General features: G+C 46.1%; 2 protein-coding genes and 1 long non-coding RNA gene across 6 annotated transcripts in view; 2 read left to right on the top strand and 1 right to left on the bottom strand.

The window, feature by feature from the left end:
• The window catches only part of LOC309564357 (uncharacterized protein), a 1,447,080-nt gene that overhangs the window by 970,575 nt on the left and 451,665 nt on the right, over positions 1–24,840 (top strand). The gene's annotated exons all lie outside the window — the stretch shown is intronic.
• LOC309562846 (uncharacterized protein) overlaps positions 1–24,840 on the bottom strand; it is a 359,272-nt gene that overhangs the window by 132,686 nt on the left and 201,746 nt on the right. The window contains exon 4 of one of the 3 annotated variants that reach the window (XR_014225643.1): positions 18,037–18,226. The exons of the other annotated variants lie outside the window; for them this stretch is intronic. The gene's annotated coding sequence lies outside the window, so the exon portion shown is untranslated. Of the gene's footprint in view, positions 1–18,036; positions 18,227–24,840 lie in introns of those variants that run through there. 3 annotated transcript variants of the gene reach the window in all.
• LOC309563017 overlaps positions 1–24,840 on the top strand; it is a 350,229-nt gene that overhangs the window by 132,281 nt on the left and 193,108 nt on the right. The window lies entirely within an intron of this gene.

The raw sequence follows: 24,840 nt of genomic DNA, 5'->3' as shown, positions 1-24,840 counted from the left end.
TTCTGTCTGAGGCTGCTGATGATGCAGGGTGTTGAACGTTGGAAATGTCCCAGACAGAAGATGTTCGGCCAATAGTGTCATCTGCTCTGGGGTCAGCCTAAGCATTTGGGCAACGTGTGCCATTACCATGAGATGGGATCGTTGCTGCTCCAAGGCTATTTGATGCTGCTGGTGGTGCAAGGGTTGTGAAGATGTGTGGGGAGTGGTGGTTGATTGTTTGTTGTGGTCCACGGTGCGGGGGCAAACGACATGTCGCATTGGTGACAAAAAAGAAGAACGGCCTGGGGAGGAGTGAAGTGATAAAGGTGTGGAGGGAATGTAGTCAGGTGGAAGGGGTACTGTGGAACCAGTGCGCATTGAGGTTGTGCAGGAGGATTGCTCATTGAGGGGTGTGGGAGTCCGAACGGAGTGTGAAGTGCTAGGAGTGGCTACAGGAGGAATTGTCCCATCCCCAGCTGCCTGACAAGTGGCCAACACTGGCATTACCCTCCCACTACCACAACCTGCAGTGGCAGGTGAGTGAGATGTTTGGGAGGGCTCTGCCAATGGGGCATCTTCAGATCCAAACAGGCATTGGCGTGTGGCCAGCACCTGAGTGTCAACACTTTGCCGATCCCGTTGATGCTGGTCTGCTAAACTTACCAAGCTGTTACGCATATCCTGTTGAACCTGTAACATATCCTGGTGAACCTGTACCATTGTTGCTACAGATTCCTGTATGAGCCCGAGCAGACGTACTGCCTCAGTAGATTGCTGAGTACGCCTCCTTAACTCATTTTGGACCTGATACTCATCAAGCAGCCTCTCGGCTACATCCAGCATAGATGGACGAAGTTGGGTAGGTGACAATCCCTCTGCATCTAAGGCTACCTGAAAGCAGAAGAAATAGACCAAATCATTATCAAACATCATGACTAAATATTTCAGATTAGTTTGACAACTTAACACCCCAAGCAGAACGTTGAAAAGTTTGATGTGCTTCTAATGAGTACTTGTTCATTGTAAGATTATCCAAGCTAGCAACACTTCTGATAATGGGTACATATTATATTGGTGTGACTAATATGACAAAGGCAAAAAAGATTCAACATGAAGGTGTTCCCAATTAACCCTGGTGTGGTAGGTTGTTTATGCTTTTGGTAAATCTGTTACTACACCAATGACTTTATACATCTACGTATGTTGTCTAAAATCTTGCCATCAATCGGCTACAGGACAACCCAACCAAACGATACCCATGAATTTGGACCTGGAAAATCAAAGACGGGCCGGACTTTAAAGATCCTGGATGTTTTTGGAACATTAGTGGCACACCAAATTATAACATAATTCCCTGATGTTCAAGATAGAACTCTTGTTGTGCTGGTGCATCGTCAGAATGTCATAGCACTAATTTAACACACACAATGTAAGCCACATCTAGTCCAAAATCAATGCTACCATTGAAATGTTACATGTGCACCTTGTTCCCTTATATCACATACCACAGCACTGGATGCAGAATCGTCGCCAGCTCCTGATCCAACTCCAGCTGCAACGTCAAGAGGGGCCTGATGTTCTTTTAAAAACAAAAAAAAAAAAACATGTTTAGTACATAACCTTAGTCAGTAATGATTATGGCCAGATTGCCCTCCTAGCTTCATGAATGAAGCATTGAGGCCAAACATTCAAAAGTGCTTTCCTGGGCTCATAGGACACTTGCTAAACCCTTCCAAAGGTTAAGAAGGCTTGGTCTGTCTACTAATGACGGCACCCATTAATGCTGTCAACTGTGTTTTGCAGGGTAAACATCTAAAAGGCAACACTCTTTCCTAAGAAAAAACATGTGTGTTAATGGGGTTAATAAGATTCAAAAAAACATTATTTGACTAGACATACCAACACCTTCCTCCAGGCCTAGCTGCACTGGGTGTGTTCCCTGCTGCGGATCTTCTGTAAAGGACATAGCAATATGAGCTATCTTGGAAAAAAAAAAACATCTACATTGTTTGGCACAGTATGATATTGGACCTACCAGGAGGAGGGTCAGCACTGATGTCAACACCTGTGAGTCCGTCTGGTTCGCCAAGCTGCATGGGCTGTGGAGGGGCTGAGATCCGTGCTACAGATGAACAAATTGCAGGTTGGGGAAAACAAAAAAAGGACAATTGGAAGGGCAAGTATCACATTCTCTTAATGTCACACATAGGATAGTAGTTAATCTTTTCCAAACAACTCACACAATTGACATCCAAGATAATATCCTACCTCGGTGCAAAGCATCCGAATCTAAGTCCTCTCTGGGAAAGATGGTATCGGGTCCTATGATGTTCAAGAAAGGTAATTGATAATCCCAGAGAGAACTTCGTGCACGTTCATCCAGCCGACCTTGACGGTCATAAAGACCCTCCGCAGCCCATGCAATTAGCTTCTTCCGAACGGACCCACAGATGTCGTTGACCTTCTTCCGCACACTGTCACGGTGGCGAGGTGCTTCACCCAGTGCATTTACAGCATCCCGGATTTCATCCCACAATCTGTTCTTCTCTGTTACTGAGTAAGACGCGGCCCTGGTCCCATGTATCGCCTGATATCTGGCCATATAGGCGTGGACCAGGGCACAGCACTGATTGTGGGTGAAACGGGGAAGCCGGGGTAATGTGGACAAGCTGACTCTGGTGGATGGACCCGCTCCAGGACTACTGTCAGAAGAGCCAGCTTGTCCACTTGGAGTGTTAACACCTCCCCCGGCTTCCTCCTCCGGGATGGGGATGGTGGACTCCCTCATGGATACAGCTGGAGCCTCCCTCACACCAGAGCCAGACGATCTGCCCACCCTGCCCCCCCTGCCCCCCCTGCCCCCCCTGGCCCCCCTGGCCCCCCTGGCCACCCTGCCCCTTCTCATCCTTCCAGTGGGTGGGGCCATGGGAGCACGAGGTGGGCAGAGAATCTGGCTGTCCAGCAGCAGCAAAGAGCCCCAAACTCCTAAATCTGAAATGACAAAAGAGAAAACAGAAAAAACAGGATTTGCAGATTGCTCTTCATATACAGTATAATTAGTGAACAGTTACAGAACACACTTACCTAATGGCACAAACAGACTTGGTCGTGGTGGTGGTGGTAGTAGTGGGCAAAGAGCAGAAGAGGCTGCAAAGAAAAGGAAAAAAAAAACACATAAGAAAACGCATATGGGTACAAATCACACGAGGCCCTCCAAACACTTACCTAATGGCACAAACACGGTGGTGGTGGTGGTGGTGGCAAAAAAAGCAGAAGAGGTTGCAAAGAAATGTAAAAAAAAAACACATAAGAAAACGCATAGGGGTACAAATCACACGAGGCCCTCCAAACACTTACCTAATGGCACAAACACAGTGGTGGTGGTGGTGGTGGTGGTGGTGGTGGTGGTGGCAAAGAGCAGAAGAGGCTGCAAAGAAATGTAAAAAAAAAACACATAAGAAAACGCATAGGGGTACAAATCACACGAGGCCCTCCAAACACTTACCTAATGGCACAAACACAGTGGTGGTGGTGGTGGTGGTGGTGGTGGTGGCAAAGAGCAGAAGAGGCTGCAAAGAAATGGAAAAAAAAAACACATAAGAAAACGCATAGGGGTACAAATCACACGAGGCCCTCCAAACACTTACCTAATGGCACAAACACAGTGGTGGTGGTGGTGGTGGTGGTGGTGGTGGTGGTGGTGGTGGTGGCAAAGAGCAGAAGAGGCTGCAAAGAAATGGAAAAAAAAAACACATAAGAAAACGCATAGGGGTACAAATCACACGAGGCCCTCCAAACACTTACCTAATGGCACAAACACAGTGGTGGTGGTGGTGGTGGTGGTGGTGGCAAAGAGCAGAAGAGGCTGCAAAGAAATGGAAAAAAAAAACACATAAGAAAACGCATAGGGGTACAAATCACACGAGGCCCTCCAAACACTTACCTAATGGCACAAACACAGTGGTGGTGGTGGTGGTGGTGGTGGTGGTGGCAAAGAGCAGAAGAGGCTGCAAAGAAATGGAAAAAAAAAAACACATAAGAAAACGCATAGGGGTACAAATCACACGAGGCCCTCCAAACACTTACCTAATGGCACAAACACAGTGGTGGTGGTGGTGGTGGTGGCAAAGAGCAGAAGAGGCTGCAAAGAAATGGAAAAAAAAACACATAAGAAAACGCATAGGGGTACAAATCACACGAGGCCCTCCAAACACTTACCTAATGGCACAAACACAGTGGTGGTGGTGGTGGTGGTGGTGGTGGTGGTGGCAAAGAGCAGAAGAGGCTGCAAAGAAATGGAAAAAAAAAACACATAAGAAAACGCATAGGGGTACAAATCACACGAGGCCCTCCAAACACTTACCTAATGGCACAAACACAGTGGTGGTGGTGGTGGTGGTGGTGGTGGTGGTGGTGGCAAAGAGCAGAAGAGGCTGCAAAGAAATGGAAAAAAAAAACACATAAGAAAACTCATAGGGGTACAAATCACACGAGGCCCTCCAAACACTTACCTAATGGCACAAACACAGTGGTGGTGGTGGTGGTGGTGGTGGTGGTGGCAAAGAGCAGAAGAGGCTGCAAAGAAATGGAAAAAAAAAACACATAAGAAAACTCATAGGGGTACAAATCACACGAGGCCCTCCAAACACTTACCTAATGGCACAAACACAGTGGTGGTGGTGGTGGTGGTGTAATCCTTTATAGGCAAAAGGAGGCTGCAAACATTAAACATACATGAGAAATCGCATGACCTACATACGTGCACATAATAAATTACAGTTATCAGGAAAGCAAAAATGGTGTCTTTGGAAGCTGGGAAGGTAAGGGGGCAGGTTTAGATGCCAAATCTAGACTGCACACCTTTAACAAACATGAGAAAACACATGTCCAAACCACATGCACATGGGGCCAACTGCCAATGATTAAAAGACACTTGAGGGGTTCCCAAGCTATTGTGGGTTGGAGGGGATTCACCATAGACAACTTAAGCACACCCAAGATAAGTACAAATTGTCTCCTTCCTTTTTTTTGGGAGAGAGAGATACAATTGTCTTACCTCCAGATAATGTAGGTTGTGGGTCACAGGGTCTTGCTAGCACATAAGAAACATCGATCTATAACATCCAGCAGCCATATTGGCCATGTGCTCCTTTTATAGCTGGCTCACAGGTGTGATAATTAGCGGCCGTTTCTATATATATCTGCGCATTCGCGAATTTGCGCGTTCAAAATGGAGGACGATATCCCAGACGCATTAGATGGTGCAATGCTGGCATTTATTGGTGCCTTGTTTGAGGAGGCCCTGGCACAGGAGGCAGCAGAAGGTGGGGAAGCTGCAGCAGCAGCAGCAGCAGCACCTCCAGCAGCAGCACCTCCAGTCCGTGTGCCCTTACCTCGCCAGCCACGCATTTTTGCTCCAAGGATCTATTTGGACAAGCTGCGGGATTCTGATGTCAGGAGGAAGTTCCGGCTCGAGCGAGGAACTATTCTACACCTCTACCAGCTCATAGCAGAGAAAATTGACCCGGACACACAGCGCGGCCATGCGGTGCCCGGCATGGCCAGATTGCTGGCCACTTTGTATATTTTAGGGCGTGGCAGCTTCCAAGCCACTTCGGGAAGTATCATGGGCATTAGCCAGCCCACAGTTTCAAGGGTGTTCATGTTGGTCATTAATGCCATAGTGGATATAGTGCCCAATTTTATCCACTGGCCACAGAATGAAAATGAGTGGAATGAAGTCAAGTTGGGTTTCTACCGGCGGGCACACATGCCGCAAATCCTAGGGGCAATCGATGGCACCCACATAGCCATTAGGCCCCCAAGGAGCCACGAAAGTGAATACCGGAACCGCAAGCAGTACCACTCCGTGAACGTCCAATTAGTGTGTGACGCCAAACAGCGCATCATGAGTGTCAACACTGGTCACCCAGGGTCGTGCCATGATTCCAGTATGTTAAGAACAAGTACTCTGTACGAGGTGTTTGAAAGTGGACAAATGCCCGAAGGGTGGCTTATTGGTAAAGTATTTTGTCTTAACAACATAAACTGTAAGATTACATAGACATAGGAATAAGCTACATCGGTGTACACCCTGATTTAAGCAAAGCCTACCTAAAATGGATGTGTTAGGAGTTGTCAGGCTGTTCACACACAACCAGATCAGCAGCTTAGCAGCTCACAAAAGAAAGATTTGCAAAGTTGTCTTTGAGTCCAATGAAGGTGGTTAACCAATGTGTAAATGGTGTCCTCTAGCCACCCAAAGAAAACCGACAAATGATTCCAATGGTATTGCCATATCCCCAAAGTACTTTGCATAAGTGAGTCAATATTGGTTTCCTCACTCTAGTTGCAGATATATTCCAGAAGTAAGACCTAGGCTAATGTAATAGGAACAAAATAGGGGCCAAGTTGTAACTTGCAAGAGAAACCCACCACTTTGTGTGTCCTTTTTCCCATTTGTATTAGTGATTTAGGCAGTTAGACAGAGTTGAGATGTTTCATATGATTTTTTGCAAACAGACGAGCAGGTTGTTTAGTAAAATGCCTAATTGTCTCCCATTTTGAGGAGTCATCTAAAGTCACATGATATGAATAACTAATGTATATTTTTCTTATTTTTCAGGGGATGCTGGTTACCCGCAGCTGACGTGGCTGATGGCTCCAATCAGGTACCCCCAGGGCCCAGCAGAGAGGAATTACAACAGGGCCTTGCGGAGAAGCCGGAGTATCATTGAGTTGACCATAGGTCTTCTCAAGTCCCGGTTTCTCTGCTTGGCCCGGCCTGGGGGTGAACTCCTGTACTCTCCTACAAAGGCTTCCAAGATCATCCTGGCGTGCTGCGTGTTGCACAACATGTGCGTTGCCCGGGATGATTCTTGGGAGCTGACGGAGGAGAGGGAGCCAGAGGTCCGTCAGCCGGCGGCCCCCAGGCGGCGGAGCACCGCTGCCGGTATGGCCACCCGGAATACCCTGGTTGCTAGCCACTTTACATGTAAGTACTGTAACCGGTCAAGATAGGGCATGTGTATTAATTAGCTAGTTAGCAGAGGTGCCACTCACAGGGAGACAGAGGGTGATTATCATCTGCCAATGACACTTGCCATTGTAGATAAAGTGTAGTCAACATTGGTAAAATTGTGTTACTTGAGCAAAAACATGCACCTCTAACCATAAACATGTTGGTATTGTGAATAGTGTAAAGGGCTGAGAAGAGCTGGCAGGTGTTTATTTGTGTCTATGCCACCTGTGTAGTTATTGATAACATGAACGGCTGCTTGGTATCTTATGGTGTTGTAATTTTCCAGAACATCAACATCTTGGAATCATGGCACGTACCATGGGAAGCCTGTGGTGATGGGCTGTCTGGCGTCACAGGTGTGTATTCAAATGTTTACATTAATGATTTCTGGTTTGTGTAAGTTGGCATAAAATGTGTTATTTCACTCGTGATGTCGAAATTAAATGAAGTTCAGAATGAAGCAAACAGGCATTAAGATGTGATTTTCATTATGAAATGTCTTATCCTTTGTTTTATTTTTCCAGGAGTGGTACTGCTTGCGGGTGTAGGTGGTAGAAACCCACCTTGATGGACTCCACTCATTTTCTTTTGTGGTCAGTGGATATTTGGTAAGGCACATGGCCAATGACCAACATGAACACCCTGGAACTTCGAAAGTGGCTTGGAAGCTGCCCAGCAACCTTGCCATGCCTGTCCCCTATGAGCTGGTAGAGGTGCAGAATGGATTCTGAACTCTGCCGGAAGTTGTGGAAGACATCAGAATCCCGTAGCCATGGAGCAAAGATCGTGGTCTGGCGCTGTAAAGGCACACGGACTGGAGAGTGACAATATTCTTTTGCTGCATCCCTCCTTCTGCTGTCATTCTCAAATAAATAAATACATTAGAATTGAACATGTGTTTTTTTGTTTTGTGTGGGTGCCTACAGACAAAAGGGCCATCCACACTGTAAGATTTAGAGAAGACTTTATCCTTCCGATTGACATTTTCTATGTAGTGCAAGGGCCTGCCTGATTGCATCCAAATTGAAAGTGTTGAGGTTTGAGCTTCTATTATATGGTTTGGTTAAGTCTACAGGAAAAAGTCTAGACAAATTGTTAGTGTATGGCCCATTAAGCTGCCAAGGCCGGAGTTTTGCACTTTGCATGCTGCTTGTACTGGTGATGTGAGGGGTTGTAATGTAGAGTAGGGATGTGACAGTGTTGTGTTGAGGTGTGAGGCAAATGTAGTGTTGGACTATGAGGGTCTGTGTTGTTGAAATATGGAGAGAGTCCAATATCAGACACCTATGTTTATTGGTCAAGAAATTGTAAGAACCATGGTAAATATGTAAAGAATTGCATCTCGATAAAACTAGGACCACACTCATAAAATCAAAATTGTGTTGTTTCCATTGATGTGCTTGAAATTTGGGTAGGACACCCCCCTCCCCCCCCAAATTCAAGATAGTTTAAAAAAACTGTTTAAAAAAATGAGAGTGAAAAGAGATCCCAAGTGTAGTGATGTGATTTGAACCCATGACGTTGTGAACTGCAGTGAAGTTGCAAAGCACTTAGCTATTGTGCAGAATAAAGCTGTATGGTGGAAAAAATGGAGTGTGTTAAGGCTAAAAAGCACATATAGCTAAAGAACTAAACATTGTATGGAATGTGGGAAGAAGACCATGGTAAAATTGTGAGGTTTCATCTTGCCCTGAAGTAGGGTAGGGGTTTGGTCACTTGCCTTTGGTACTTTCCTTCATAAGATCGATTCGACACACAGACAAGATCAAAAAAACACTTAAAATGGTGTAAGCTTGCAAGCGCTTCTGAGTGCAACATTATTTAGCAATATATATGATGTAATCCGTTACATTTTAGCAATATAAACAAAAAAAGAAAATAAAAAAAGTAGGTGGAGATGGTAAGCCTCGAACCTACAGCAGAGGGAGATGAATTACAGACATGTGATGTGTGCACTAATCCACTAGCCCACATCGCTATGTGAAACTGCTATAAGCACGAAGACATAAGTTTGCGAATTGGCGAAGCCGCGATCGTAAGTGAATCCCGCTGACGGCGGAATTCATTATTGCTGTTTTACTCGCCAATTCGCCGCAGCGCCAGTTAATTGATTTGAACGCGGCGAAACTGAAACACGTCATAGAGGTTTGAAGCTGCAGTTTCTTTAAATCCGGCCCTGTGCTACAATGTAAAGTAGTGAGTGTACAGCTTGTATAACAGTGTCAATTTATTTAATTATAATCTTTGGGTGGTATTTAAACATCACTTTTTTTATTTTTCGCTACACAAATAAAAGAACACCAAAAGTTTAAAAAAAATTAAAAAGCTTTCCTTAGTTTTTGGTATAAAATTTTGTAAATATGTAATTATGTTCTTCACTGATGTGCAATAAAGAGGCTGCACTGATGGGCACTAATAAGATGCACTGATGGGCACTGATGTGGCGGCACTGATAGGCTGCACTTATGGGCACAGGTAAATTGCACTCATCTGCACTGATGGGCTCTGATGGGGCTGCACTAATAATCAGTGTAAACAATGTACTGTCAGCCTTGCCAATTATCAGCTCTCCTTTCCTCACACTGAGACAGCATGTGAGGAAAGGACTGCCGATAAACAGCAAGTCTGTTTACATGTAACGGAACCTCTACCCCACAATGCGCTTGTGTGCTTCCGTCAGAATACCGCTTCCTTCAGTCTTGAACATAGATATCAGATATTGTAGCTGCCCCCATACAAGACTAGCTGAGAATAGCTTGTATAAGATCTGGAATATTTCTTGAACAAACTCACACTGAATATATACCCCACCAGGTCAGGTGCCTGATTACATTATCATATGCAGATGGAATTGTGTACAGAGATATAATTAACATATCTAAGGAACAACCAACACAAACATTATTCTACTTTCCCACTAGCAACTAATAGATGTCAGCGATTTCATTAACTTGAGTTAATTAACTAGCAGACTTGCCATCATCGAGCTCATGAAGTACAATACACATTATTATAAGTGTAAACACATCACACCTTAATACACAGACAATAACAGGAGACCACCAGTGACAGACTGTCCGTCTTCTACATTGAAGAACATGGAACAGAGGCCAATGTGACCAGCTCTTTCAATGAACATGTTCAGAATCAAACAAACCAGGAATAGTCTTCATATATTTCTTGAGAGATATTGTTGATAAATATTACTGTCCCATTTGAAGTAATCCAAACCACATTCTCAGTGTCCATTAAGTAGCTGTCCATCATTTTCTTGGTCACCCTGTGTCCCTAATAGACACAGAGTGACTTACACATAAGAGGGGCCTAGAGAGCTGAGAGAGGGATTGCTCAACCTCTCTAAGGTAAGCTGGGTTCCACGGGCCCCCAAACCAAAAGGACCATTGTCACAACCTGTGACCATCTGAACACAGCTGATCACATGGTAAAGAACCATTATGATTGGGCCTTTACCATGATCTGTGGTCAGCTGTGTCCAAAGCGGTCATAGAGCGCACCTGTTTTGCACCCCAGGGGGCGCAAGGGAGATGTGGTTCTGGGAGGGCGTCCATGTGCGCCCTCCCAGAACTGGAGAGCCATGCTGTAGCTAGACATGTGCAATTCATCTCAGTCCGAACATAAATTTAGGCAAATTTTTTGGTTTGTAGCGCCCCTCCCCTGACCTTCAGAGGCGTGGTGGGGACCCCCAGAGACAGAGAGGGCTGACATTTCATCTCAGCGTACTGGTTCTTAGGCATGGTGGTTGTAGACAGTTGAAGAAAAGATGGGTGCCAGTCACTTTTAGGATGAGCAAAAATTAGTTTATTGCTCAGAACAACCAAGAATTCAGGGAGAGGGGGGTTGGGCAAGTCCAATGAACCAGCAGACTATCGGACACCTTAGACAAAAAGTAGAAAGATAGGCAGCAGTACAGAAATAGAGCCTTTAAGCTGTAACCAGCAATCTGTACTTTTGTAGCAACCTTTATGCCTCCAGGCAGGGGCGGATCCATAGTCTAGTCTCGGGAGGGGCACTGCTTGAAAATAAGTTGTTGCTTACAGAACTGTATTGCAAAACAAACTTTCCCCATACTTCTCTTTTAAGTGTGTACCCAGCTAAAAGGGGAAAGGGCTTAAAGGTGGGGTGATAAAACAGAATCTGTGCCGACTCGCTGTATACACTGCACACACATACCACAATCCTTCTACCACAAAATACTCCTAATCACTGTACCACAGGTAACCGTTTATAGATACATATAAACCTCAGAATGAACAATCATTTTTAAAAATTAAATGTTTCCATCACATATGCTTTACTTCACACAGAAACTGTTCACTGAGCCTACCTTAAAGAAGATCTTCATTAAAACCTGCAATTGTTGGGATAATAAACACTTTGGTCAGGGCTATGTAATGTACAACATACTGTGTAGAGTTCAGTGGTCAGGAGATAACATACAAAACATCATAATGTATAGAGAACAGGGGCCATGAGTAATGTATAGAGAACAGGGGCCATGAGTAATGTATAGAGTACAGGGGCCATGAGCAATGTATAGAGAACAGGGGCCATGAGTAATGTATAGAGAACAGGGGCCATGAGTAATGTATAGAGAACAGGGGCCATGAGTAATGTATAGAGAACAGGGGCCATGAGTAATGTATAGAGAACAGGGGCCAGGAGTAATGTATAGAGAACAGGGGCCATGAGTAATGTATAGAGAACAGGGGCCATGAGTAATGTATAGAGTACAGGGGCCATGAGCAATGTATAGAGAACAGGGGCCATGAGTAATGTATAGAGTACAGGGGCCATGACTATAACTCGCCATACATGTTTCAGGATTTTTCATTCAGCCAGCTAAACAAAATAAACTGAATACATTTCCCCATCCACACATTCAAGGTGAATGGGGAAATCCTCCCTGTTGTATCTGTATATTCTGACAGCAGGATTCCCCCACTGTCAGAATACACTGATCAGCATTGCAGTCACTGGCAGGACTGTTTATCAGAAGCCAGTCTATCAGACAAAACAACAGATAGAGTGCTGCAGTCAGGACAAGCCTCCTTGTTTACATGAATGTCCCCCTTTACATCATAAATCCCCATCCCCCCTCTTTATCAGAGTCTTCCCCCTTATGTCCCCAGAGTCACCCCCCTTACATCTGGGTCCCCAGAGTCACCCTCCCCCTTACTGCAGGGTCTCCAGAGCCACCCCCTTCACATTAAAGGTGCCCTGAGCCACCCCCCTTACATTAGGGTCCCCTGAGCCACCCTCCCATGCATCAGGGTCCCCAGAGCCCTCCTCCTTACATCAGGGTCCCCAGAGCCCTTTTCCTTACATCAGGGTCCCCAGAGTTGCTCCTTGTTACATCAGGGTCCTTAGAGAGCCCCCCTCCTTACATCAGGGACCCCAGAGCCCCCCACCTTACATCAAGGACCCAAGAGCCCTCCTTGTTACATCAGGGTCCCCAGAGAGCCCCCTCCTTACATCAGGTACTACAGAGCCCCCCACTTTACATCAGGGTCCCAATAACCCTCCTTGTTACATCAGAGTCCCCAGAGAGCCCCCTCTCCTTACATCAGGGTCCCCAGAGAGCCCCCCCACTTATATATGAGTCCCTAGAGCCCCCCTCATTACATCAGGGTCCCAAGAGAGCCCCCTCCTTACATCAGGGTCCCCAGAGCCCCCCACCTTACACCAGGGTCCCAAGAGACCTCCTTGTTACATGAGGGTCCCCAGAGAGCCCCCCTCACATCAGAGTCCCCAGAGAGCCCCCCCTCACATCAGGGTTCCCAGAGAGCCCCCTCTCCTTACATCAGGGTCCCCAAAGAGCCCCCCACTTACATATGAGTCCCTAGTGCCCCCTTCATTACATCAGAGTCCCCAGAGAGCCCCCACCTTACATCAGGGTCCCCAGAGAGCCCCCGCCTTACATCAGGGTCCCCAGAGAGCCCCCTCCTTACATCAGGGTCCCCAGAGAGCCCCCTCCTTACATCAGAGTCCCCAGAGCCCCCCACCTTACACCAGGGTCCCAAGAGTCCTCCTTGTTACATCAGGGTCCCCAGAGAGCCCCCCCTCACATCAGGGACCCCAGAGAGCCCCCCTCACAGGGTCCCCACGTAGCCCCCCCCCTCATAGGGTTCCCACAGATCCCCCCTCACAGGGTCCCCATGGATCCCCCCTCACAGGGTCCCCACGGATCCCCCCTTCAAAGGGTCCCCACAGAGCCCCCTCTCACATCAGGGTCCCCACAGAGCCCCCTCTCACATCAGGGTCCCCACAGATCCCCCCTCACAGGGTCACCACAGAGCCCCCCCTCACAGGGTCACCACAGAGCTCCCCCCTCACATCAGGGTCCCCACAGAGCCTTCCCTTCACAGGGTCACCACAGAGCCCCCCCTCACAGGGTCACCACAGAGCTCCCCCCTGACATCAGGGTCCCCACAGAGCCTCCCCTTCACAGGGTCCCCACAGAGCTCCCCCCCTCACATCAGGGTCCCCACAGAGCCCCCCTCACATCAGGGTCCCCGCAGAGCCCCCCACAGGGTCCCCACAGAGCCCCCCCTCACAGAGTCCCCACAGAACCCCCCCCTCACAGGTTCCCCACAGAGCCCCCACTCACAGGGTCCTCACAGAGCCCCCCCTCACAGGGTCCCCACAGATCCCCTCCCCTCACAGGGTCCCCACAGATCCCCCCCCCTCACAGGGTCCTCACAGAGCCCCCCCTCACAGGGTCCCCACAGATCCTCTCGCCTCACAGGGTCCCCACAGATCCCCCTCACAGGGTCCTCACAGAGCCCCCCCCTCACAGGGTCCTCACAGGGTCCCCACAGACCCCCCCTCACAGGGTCCCTACAGAGCCCCCCCTCACAGGGTCCCCACAGATCCCCCCTCACAGAGCCCCCCTCTAACATTAAAAAAGAGCCTCCTGTACTCATGGTTGCATGCTGATACTCTGCTGGCCTGGAGTAGCTGGAGGGAGGAGGTGGGTGGAGCCAGCACTCCACTCGGCGCGCAGCAGAGGAGGAAGGAGGCTCCGCAGTGAATTCTGGGGCGCTCTCCTCCTCAGATGACATCACTGGTTGCTAGACGCCGAGGCGAGCGGCGATAGCAACCAGTGCACTGCAGCACAGGCCAGCGGCGCGACTCTCGGCTCCGCCGCCGCTGCTGGCCTGGAACTCGGAGTCTCGGACAGAGTCCACTGAATCACTGCCCGGTCCGGGGTGGGTAAAATTTTCGGGGGGGGGGGGGGCAATTGACCCCTTGGATCCGCCACTGCCTCCAGGTAACAAACAGGCTCTCTCTGGCAGAGCCATGAGCACATGGCTAGGCTTTAAAGGAGTTGTGAAGTCAGAAGGTTTTTTATTTGAATGCATTTCTGTGTGAAGCAGCCTCCCCAGCACCCCCTAATACTTACCTGAACCTGATCTCTGTCCAGCGATGTCCACGAGTCCCTCGGCCCTCCGGGTCTCTCCCTCCTGATTGGCTGAGACACAGCAGGGGCGCCATTGGTTCCCACGGCTGTTAGTCAAATTTAGTTAGCCAATCTGTAGAGAGAGGGGGCGGGGCCGAATGACAGCTCCGTGTCTGAATGGACAGATGGAGCTGCAGCTCGGTTCGGGTGCCCGCATAGCAAGCTGTTTCCTGTGGGGGCACTCGACTGAAGGGAGGAGCCAGGAGCTGCAAAGAGGGACCCGAGAAGAGGAGGATCTGGGCTGCTCTGTGCAAATCCACTGCAAATCCAGAGTAGGTAAGTATAGCATGTTTGTTATTAAAAAAAAATGAGACTTTACAATCACTTTAAGCACTATACACATGGGCCGAATCAAGAAAATACCAAAAACTTTAAAAAAAAAAAAAAAAAAAGTTTTTTTAGTTTGTTATAAAAATTTGCACACAAATAATATTTCTTCATAAGTTTAGGACCAAATGTATTCCGCTACATTTCTTTAGTAAAAATAACCCAAATCAGTGAATATTTAGTCTGTGTGAAAGTCCACATACTTTCACTAGTGCACTACAGCGTCATTATATGACTGGTGTGGTCGTTATCAGGGATACTGGCTGATGACAGTATGTAAAAAAAAAAAATTAAAATAATTTTTAATGATATTTATAAACATTTTTAAAAGATCTTTTTTCACATACTCTCATCAGAGTAGTTCAGTTCACCATAGTGGGGGGGGGGGGGGGTGTGTGATCAGGGATTTCTTTTTTTTTTTAACTCTTATTGCTTATAACAGTGATTATCATGGTTATAAGTAATAGTTTTAGCTGTCATGAATGGCTTTCATTCAGGACAGCTTGCTTACTATTTTGATTTGTGAATGGCTACAGCTAATCACATGGTACAGAGTGCGAGGTACCATGTGATAGCTGTGGGCCAATCACAGCATCACAATGGTAAGCAAGCAGTCATGAATGGAAGTTTTGTTATGTTTAATGGTATGTAGCACCACCCCCTAGAGAGCTGATGAGAATTTCACTTTCTGGATTCCCCTGGGTTACCCGTAGCAACAGTCTATGGAACTTATCACTTTAAATCCGTGGCTTAGACAATGAACAGTTCAGAGGATTTTGTTTTTGTAGTTTATTTAGTACTGGGATGGGAGAAGGGATGAGAGGGATACTCCTTCTATAAACTATGCACAACTTGAGGCTAGCTAGCTGTAGTGTGTGCGGCAAGGCCGCTGCTTCACCTTGCCACTGAAGTGAAGATAAAGAATATGATCCTGATTTAGTTTCTCTTCAGGGTCCTAGCTTGGCACCCCCTTTCTCACTTGCTGTGTGTGCTAGCTCCTGTCTACTGACTTTCCCTGGAGTGGTCCCCTTCCTGAGCAAGCATCCCGGTACTCACGGACACTGTTTTTCCCTGGGTTGCTCTGCCTTCAAGTACACTTGTCAGCATCCACATGACCTCCAGGCTCAGCACCACACTTCTAGTCCACTAGGCCGACCGCCTGTGACCACCTTCCATACAGACAGGAGAAGAGACAGCCGTCACCCTCCTTCTGGGACCTGGCTTCTCGCCCCAAAGACACCCTGTCACATGTGCCCCCAGCTTTATAACATATCCCAGGATGCACCACTGTTTGTGCCAGCCCACTGGGATAGTTACAAAAGCCTGTGTGTCACTGGCTGGGTTTCCTCCACTGTCCAACAGGTTCCCCTATTGGATACAGTGAGGACACTCCATCAGACCAAGTGAATCACACATGGACACATGCAACAGGCCTAACTACTGATCAGGCTCCCCTGATAAGCAAATGGAGCAGACTACAGTTTAACTGCTACTCCCCTGGTAAGCAGGCAGAGCAATCTATCAACTCTAACTAGCACCTGTCTAGGAGGGTGCTACAGGTACAGTATGTATATGTTTAAGCTTTTGCTATGTTTAATGGACAGAAGATGGTATCACTTTGAAATTAGAGCAATACTTTACTATTATACAGCTAATCTTATACAGAAATAGCAATATCGGCATTGTTGCAATGAATTCCTGTAAGCATTTCTGATGGCGGTTTGCTGGTTAGAAAATGTTTTATGAATATTAGTAGGAAGAAAGTGAAAGTGTAAAGAGTAAGTGCGGACTGATCCATTCAGTATGCTTTTATCTTGATTGGATAAAGTTGTGGATCTATACCAGGGATCCTGAAACTACAGCCCTCCAGCTGTTGTGGAACCACACATCTCATGAGTAGAGTTGAGTGGACACCTGGATGTCCGTGTTCGGCGGGTTCGGCCGAACTTGAAAAAAAAGTCCGGGTCCGTGTCCCGGACTTTTTCCGAACTTTATCCGGACACCGAACCCCATTGAAGTCAATGGGGACCCGAACTTTCAGGCACTCAAATGGCTCTAAAACACCAATGGAAAGGGCTAGAGTGCTGCAAATGGCAGCAAAATGTAGTTAAGAGCATGGCAAGTGCTCAAAAAAAATTCCCCTTTAAATTTGTAATTTTTAAATAGCAGATTAGAACAGCAATCTGTAGTAAAATATAGCTGAACGCTGCACACAACAGACTGAGAAAAATAGATTTTTTTTCTCCCTCCTCCTCAGTGGGCTCAAGTGAGGGCAAAAAGATTGTTCACTGCACCACCCCCCACACAGCAAAATTGATGTAGACTGTCCCTGCCTAATCTCTCCAGCCTGTCCCTAAAATGCTCAAAAAGATCGTTCACTGCACCACCCCCCACACAGCAAAATCAATGTAGACTGTCCCTGCCTAATCTCTCCAGCCTGTCCCTAAAATGCTCAAAAAGATCGTTCACTGCACCACCCCCCCACACAGCAAAATCGATGTAGACTCTCCCTGCCTAATCTCTCCAGCCTGTCCCTAAAATGCTCAAATAACTTTCCCTGCCTACACTCCGACCTGTCCCTGCATTCTTTTCGGGCACAATTTTTCACTGTCTGTCCCTAATCAGCAGCCAGCACGTATGATGTGTGATCTCTCCCTAAACTACAGCAGAATGATGCACCGCCCTGGGTCTCTCGAACTTATAAAGACATGGGTCACATGCTTCAGATGGCCAATCACAGCTACTAATACATTAGTAGGCATGGCTGTGATGGCGCACACCAGTTAAACGCTTGTTGATTGGCTGTTGAAAGCCCGCCATTAAAAGCGTGCCATTACATACAAAACAGGAAATACAATTACCGAACACGGATTTTAAACCCGAACATACAGTAAAGTTTTCGGGTCCGTGTTCGGGTAACAAAAATCCAATTATTCGGTACGAACCTGAATAATACAGTCCGTGTTCGCTCAACACTACTCATGAGCCATTGTAAAACTCTGACATTCACAGACAAGACTAGGCATGATGGGAATTGTAGTTCCCGAACAACTGGAGGGCCATTGTTTGAAGACCCCTGATCTATACAGATCGGTGAGGCTGCTGAATCCACCTGACAGTTGATAAGTGATTACATTCCCTTAAAAGGGCGCTAAGGACTATATTTTCCCCCCAACTAAAATAGGTTCATCATATAAATATAATAAAACAGAGGAAAACACAATGTATATGACATATTTATTTTTTATTAGACATCTGCATTTAGCTAAATGATATTCCACATCAGATGACTTCCACCTCAAGATTTCAGCTTGTTTAGAACATATGTTCCCTCGTTCCAAGGACTAGAGGGCAAAAATCTTTTTACTTCTTCCCCCTTAGCTTCCCCTCCATTTTCCTCTTCTTCATCGGCATCTCTCCTGGGAGAAGACACGGTTATCGTTAAATAAAGCAACATTGATTATTACGCAAAGACTGTATTTTATTTGGACAAAAATCTTGAATTTTTTGAGTCATATTGACAACTATTCCATGACAACTTTACCATGTTGAAGGTTAGGTTCAACTTTAAGGGACAAAAAAAAAGATACATATGCATTTGCAGGTAAAATGTGCATTTCCTATTTTTTCTACAGGAGCCTGCAAAGCATTGCACCAATGATCAGTGGATTGTGGGTTCAATGTCAGACTTTCTCTTCTATGCATAGGAGCAGGACAGCAGCCAGGGGAGGACTGGGCCGGGGGGCAGGGGGGCGACTGCCCCCTGGGCCGCTCTGATGTCCTGTAAAGAGGCTGCACTGCTTCTGCCACAGACATGCCTAAAGGATTCCTGGTGAAGAGAAGTAAGAAGTCTCTGCCATTTACCTACTGAGTGCGGGATGAAGACAAGGACAGAGCGCTAGCCTCCCTCCCCAGCATGGATGGTGTAAACTTACTGTTTCTGAGCAGGGGCCGGTTCCATGCCTCACTTGAGACTCTCCTCCCCTGGCCAGCCCCAACCGAGCCGTCCCAGTTCCCCCCCAACTGCCCCCTGCTGGCCAGGTTGGGAATCCGGATACAGCCGGTGAGTAGAGAGTACCTGGAGCAGGGCTTCAGTCGGGAATGGGGGTCAGGAGGAGGACGTGAAGAGGGAGAGTGGGAGGGGGGTGGAGTCGCTGCACCATGGGACTCTGGTTTGTACTTGCCCCCTGGGCTGAAAGTCGCCAGTCTGCCCTTGACAGCAGCACAAGCTGGAGGAAGAGTGAGTGGACTAAAGCTGTGCAGTCCAGCGTGTTAACAGTCCAATGAAAAATGAAACGTCTATCTGCTGTGGTGCAACATGTTCCTGAAGGTGAACCTATCCTTTAAAAGGAATACCGCACAGTGGGATGCCAGAAACTTGAATTCCTTAGACCGGCCATACATGGAGCAAATTTCTTTCCTGCAACCATGGATTGCAGGAAAGAAATTTGCTTGATTTCTCCATCAACACAAACAGTCGCTTGTGACAACCACAAGAGAATCCGACAGGCTGGTTGTACCCAAGTTGATCGATCAATCAACTTGGTACATTCAGCCTGCCCATTTACCGTTCGAATCTTGGCCGGTTCCTGCTGAACCTGCTGAGATTCGAACCGTGTATGGCCAACCTTTTTGAATAGCCAGCAGGGGTATTCTTATGGGGTTTGGGCTATGGCACAGCACTTTCTCATCAGCAAGTGGACAAAGCTCAAGCTGTCCATACACAGTAGGATTTTAGTTAATTTAGAAAATCTAAAAACTTGTTCACTAGAGTATTTATTATTGATATTGTTAAGCCAACTAATTTTGTTTTAAAAGCCCTTCATATTTCATCCAGACCTGCTACTTGAGAGGAATCCCAGGTGTATTAAAGTGGAATTTAACTTCCATCTATTGTTTGTATCTATAGGTAAGCCTATGATAAGGCTTACCTATAGGTACTTTAAAAATCTCTTAAACATGTACCGTTTAGGAGATACTTACTGTATATGCAGCCTAAGACGTCATCGACACATGCGCTCTGAAGGAACGACCACCTGTTCCATTTCTCCAGAGCCCTATGCCGTGACCGGCCTTTGTTTGCAGGTAAGTTTCACATAATGTGCTAGTAAGTGATGCATACTAGCACATTATGCCTTTACTTTTGCAGGTCAGGGGAAAAAAAGCAGCTCTTTAAAAAGGTTTATTTTAGAACACGTGCATTACAATGTGCAATTGTTCCCAAACCAAAATCACATTCACCTTAGAATTTTTTTTCATTCAGGTAAAATTTTCCATCCTGATCCTTTGAATTTTCTCATCATTACGATTAAAAACAATCATCAATATGACCCCATAACCATTAGGAAATCAAATGAACCTTCAAAAATTAAATCTTCTAACAAAAATTCTTCCAGTGTATGACCAGCCTAAAGCCCCGTACACACGCAACGAATTTCTGCCGACCGGTCGTCCGTCTTTTGTCCAGAGTGGTGTCTGTTGGTTGGAATGTGCTCTAGACTGCACACAAATTTCCCCGCACGACAGAATTCTCCTTCAGAAGTGATGTCATGTGTTGGATTGCTTTCTTTGTGTTCTTTCTTCTCTGAGCATGCCCAGTCTTGCTCATAAGATTTTTCCCTGTCGAAATCTGTACTGACTGCACGAAAATCGGACGTGTTTTGATGGAGGACAGAAATTTTATAGCCTGCATACCAGAATTTTTTCGGCTGAAAAGTCGGAGTCGGTTGTCGGAAGCATCATACTAACAAGCCGAAAATCGGTGGATCGGTCGTCGGACAAAAATTCCCGGCCGAATTTCGACGCGTGTGTACGGGGCTAAAAGGAAGCATGTAGAGGGGATTTCAAGATATCTCTATCCCTACTGAGTTAGGAACTTTTCTTCACATTGTGGACCGGCCCAGTAGCATGGCACTTCTGGGAAGAAAGATTTCAGATGATTTCAGGACTGATGGTCTCCATGTTCTTCATTATAGCCTAATATACACTCTTAACCCTCAAACCTCCAGGCCTTTCCAAGATCCAATTCAAATTACTTGTTTATGTTTTTATAGCAGTCGAACAATTGCTAAAGCCTAGAAATTGCCCACTCTTGACTGAAAACTAAGTCCAGGGTCAACTTTGTCATGCTGCACAAAAAAAAAAATAGAAGCTGGACTGACTGATACCACAGACAAAAATGTAACTTTTTCCTGGGCCATGTGTTATCCTACAGCAGGATTTAGGCTGGACCATTTTGGCCTCTGAATAGTGGTACATCCTTGGGATACACTTACCCTGCTCTCATTTTTGCCCTCAACCATCCCCTTCCCTTCACCTCTCCCCCCTCTTTCCTTTTTTACCGTCTTCCCATATCCTAATTTTTACGCCTTCCCTGCCACACCCTTGCCCTTGCCCCTTTAATGATGTCAAGCATCTCTTGGAACATTTCAAGTTAATCTCTGATTTTAGCAAGCCCACTCTCTAATTGTAAGCTTCTACGATTATTTGTCTCCATCTGAATTATTGTATGGTACCCATCATACTCAAAAAGTGTAATTTGTAACACTGATTGTTTAAAAATATCAATAAATAAATGAAAAAAATGTCCTACTTCCAGTTCACCATATGGGAACAAAAGGGTACATGTAACACTGTGAATCTGTTTTTGATTCTCCAGTGGAACACCACCAGAAGGACACAATGCAGCACAGCACCTGATTACTAAGTCTACCCTTACTCCACACACTCAGTCCTTCTCCTGACTCTCATTTCATGCTTACCACATCCCCACACACAAATCCCTAATAAAATACACCCAAACCAACCAGTTCATCTCCTTTCACCTATTTAGTCTCGACACTCACATCTTCATCTTGGACTGAGGCTGGACAATATGCTCCTGTTCCATCTGCACACAGTATAACAATGGAGATCCCTCCACTCCTGGGTTTATAGGTTGGGCTGACCTTGGACTCTCCACTGTCACCCTTTCTACTCCAGAACAACATATTTAACCACTTAAGCCCCGGAAGATTTTACCCCCTTCCTGACCAGGGGGTATTTTGCGATTCGGCACTGCGTGACTTTAACGGACAATTGCGCGGTCATGCGACACCGCACCTAAACAAATTTGACGTCCTTTTTTTCTCACAAACAGAGCTTTCTTTTGGTGGTATTTGATCACCTGTGCGATTTTTTGATCATGCGCTATAAACAAAAAAAGAGCGTCAATTTTGCAAAAATAACAATATTTTTCAAATTTTTTTATATGAAATTCCCCCCCAAAAAATTGTAAAAATCCAAATTTTTTAACATTTTCAGCCAATTTGTTTTATGCTACATATGTTTAAAAAAATCACAAAAAGCGTATTTTGATTGGTTTGCGCAAACGTTATCGCTTTTACTAACAAAGGGAAAGATTTTTGTCATTTTTGTTGTTTTTTTTTTAACGCGTAATGGCGGCGATCTGCGATTTTTTTTGCGGTACTGCGACATTGCGGCGGACAGATTGGACCCTTGACTGACATTTTTGACACTTTTGGGGTTACCAGTGACATTACTGCAGTAATCAGTGCTATACATATGCATTGTTACTGTAAAAATACACTGGTAGTGAAGGGGTTAACTTTATTTGAGAGGGAGGGGCTGTGTGTGTCCCTAGGGGCGTGATTCTAACTGTGATTGGCTGTGGCTTGAGCTGTAGGAACAATGATCAACAGTCCTACATAGTAGAACCGTATGATCAGTGTTTCTACACAGGGGAGAATGACAGGCGGCTTGTTTACACTAGCCGCCTGACTTTCTCCCTCTGCAGCGACGATCGCAGAGTGACCGGCGGACATCGGATCCACCGGTCACATGCGCGGGGGGGTCCGTGACCGCACGGGAGCGGGAGCGCGCCTCCGGCGGCGCGCGCTCGCTCCCCAGAGCCTCACAGGCTAGTGACGTTTATATACATCACTTTGCCTGTGAGGGGCTGACTGCCGCAGTGTATCTACTTGCGGCGGTCGGCAAGTGGTTAAAGAGACACTGAGGATTTTCAAACGTGTGCATGCAGATGATGAAAAACATCAAACAGACTTAAGGTGGTTTCCAAACAGCAAGGGTTCCCTCAAAGGGGACCCAAAAGGACCTTGAACCATTGAAATACAAAAAGAGGCATTAGAACAACAAAAAAATGAAAAGTCCAATATAATTTGAATTGTTAGTAAACAAGTTATAAAAAAAATAAATACAAGGAGTTTCGGGAGCAACACCAATAACCCTTAATCAGTGCTCAACAAAGGAAAACCCTTGGACATACTCAGTCAGTGACTTCACAGATCTCCGTATATTAGAATGGATAATAGACTCGCCTCATGGAGTAATAACGTGCTCAGCAACAGTCAATTTCTCACTCCATGTGGAAATACCAGAGTCCATCTAACAATGGAGTCCATCCAAAGTTTATCGTGTTAAGGAGGAGTGGTGTTGCCACAAATCATATTGAATGTTTTAGGAAGGACGTATTTACCAACAATTACCTTGGACTCTTATTTATTTTTTGGTCCACCTTTCTGTATTTTTCTGGTTTGAACACCTAATACTCTTGACAACAGCACACTTCACAATCAGCACTATTGGCGCTTTTCCACTGCATGGAACCGAACGGTTCGGCTCGCTTTTGTGCTTTTCCAGTGCTGGTACCGCATGGTACGGTGTAGGAACGGTTCGGTACGGTACGGTACGGCGGCGCTTTTCCACTGCATGGAATCCAACGGTACGGCTCTCAAAAACAGTACCACCTCGATTGTGGTTCCAAGAGGTACCATGCCAGGTACCTTATCCCACAATAAAAAACAAAAAGTGCAGCGCTGAAATCAGTATACAATTATATAGCTGAAAAGCTCATATAAAGAAAACAAAAAAGGAGAGGGGATAGTGTCCAAATGAATAGTCCCAATATTAAGTGCAGAGATGTGAATCCACGTGCAAAATAACTTTCTTCCAGTGACACCAGGGAAAAGTGTAGGAAGGGGACACCCTTGTGCTCAGGTATAACAAGCAGCTTACCGAAATTCCGTGGCTGCTCAATTTAATGAGACAGCCTCTCCCAGCTAGTAATAAACCAGTAGGTCAACCGATATCAAGCTCAGGTGCTTCCAAAGACTCCAAAAGCCGAAAGCTGTTTCCGGTGTGTTGTTAAACCGATCACATTAGTATGTGGCACACTTGGAACTTCTCATATACTCCATTGAACGTAAAGCCATATGTAGAAAAAAACAGAGGCCCATAGCGTAATCCCGTAAACCAATAGGTAAATTTATTAAAAAAACTACTTACAATTTAAAAGACAAAAACAGGCATGTAGTATGTGCGGGTCATGGATCTAACCTCGGCGTCCCGCAAGTCTCCAGATCAGCATGTGGATAAACAGCCCAGAAGTCTTTCTTATGACGAAACGTTGGCGATCCCAGACGTAAACGTCCACACGCCCCCCAACGAAGCCGGCTGTTTATCCATATGCTGATCTGGAGACTTGCGGGACGCCGTGGTTAGATCCATGACCGGCACATACTACATGCCTGTTTTTGTCTTTTAAATTGTAAGTAGTTTTTTTAATAAATTTACCTATTGGTTTACGGGATTACGCTATGGGCCTCTGTTTCTTTCTACATATGGCTTTACGTTCAATGGAGTATATGAGAAGTTCCAAGTGTGCCACATACTAATGTGATCGGTTTAACAACACACCGGAAACGGCTTTCGGCTTTTGGAGTCTTTGGAAGCACCTGAGCTTGATATCGGTTGACCTACTGGTTTATTACTAGCTGGGAGAGGCTGTCTCATTAAATTGAGCAGCCACGGAATTTCGGTAAGCTGCTTGTTATACCTGAACACAAGGGTGTCCCCTTCCTACACTTTTCCCTGGTGTCACTGGAAGAAAGTTATTTTGCACGTGGATTCACATCTCTGCACTTAATATTGGGACTATTCATTTGGACACTATCCCCTCTCCTTTTTTGTTTTCTTTATATGAGCTTTTCAGCTATATAATTGTATACTGATTTCA

Source organism: Pelophylax lessonae (genome assembly GCF_965119305.1).
Source record: "Pelophylax lessonae genome assembly, chromosome: 9".
NCBI lineage: Eukaryota > Metazoa > Chordata > Amphibia > Anura > Ranidae > Pelophylax > Pelophylax lessonae.
Note: the sequence above shows the minus strand (reverse complement) of the source record. Positions and strands in the feature narration are given on the sequence as shown.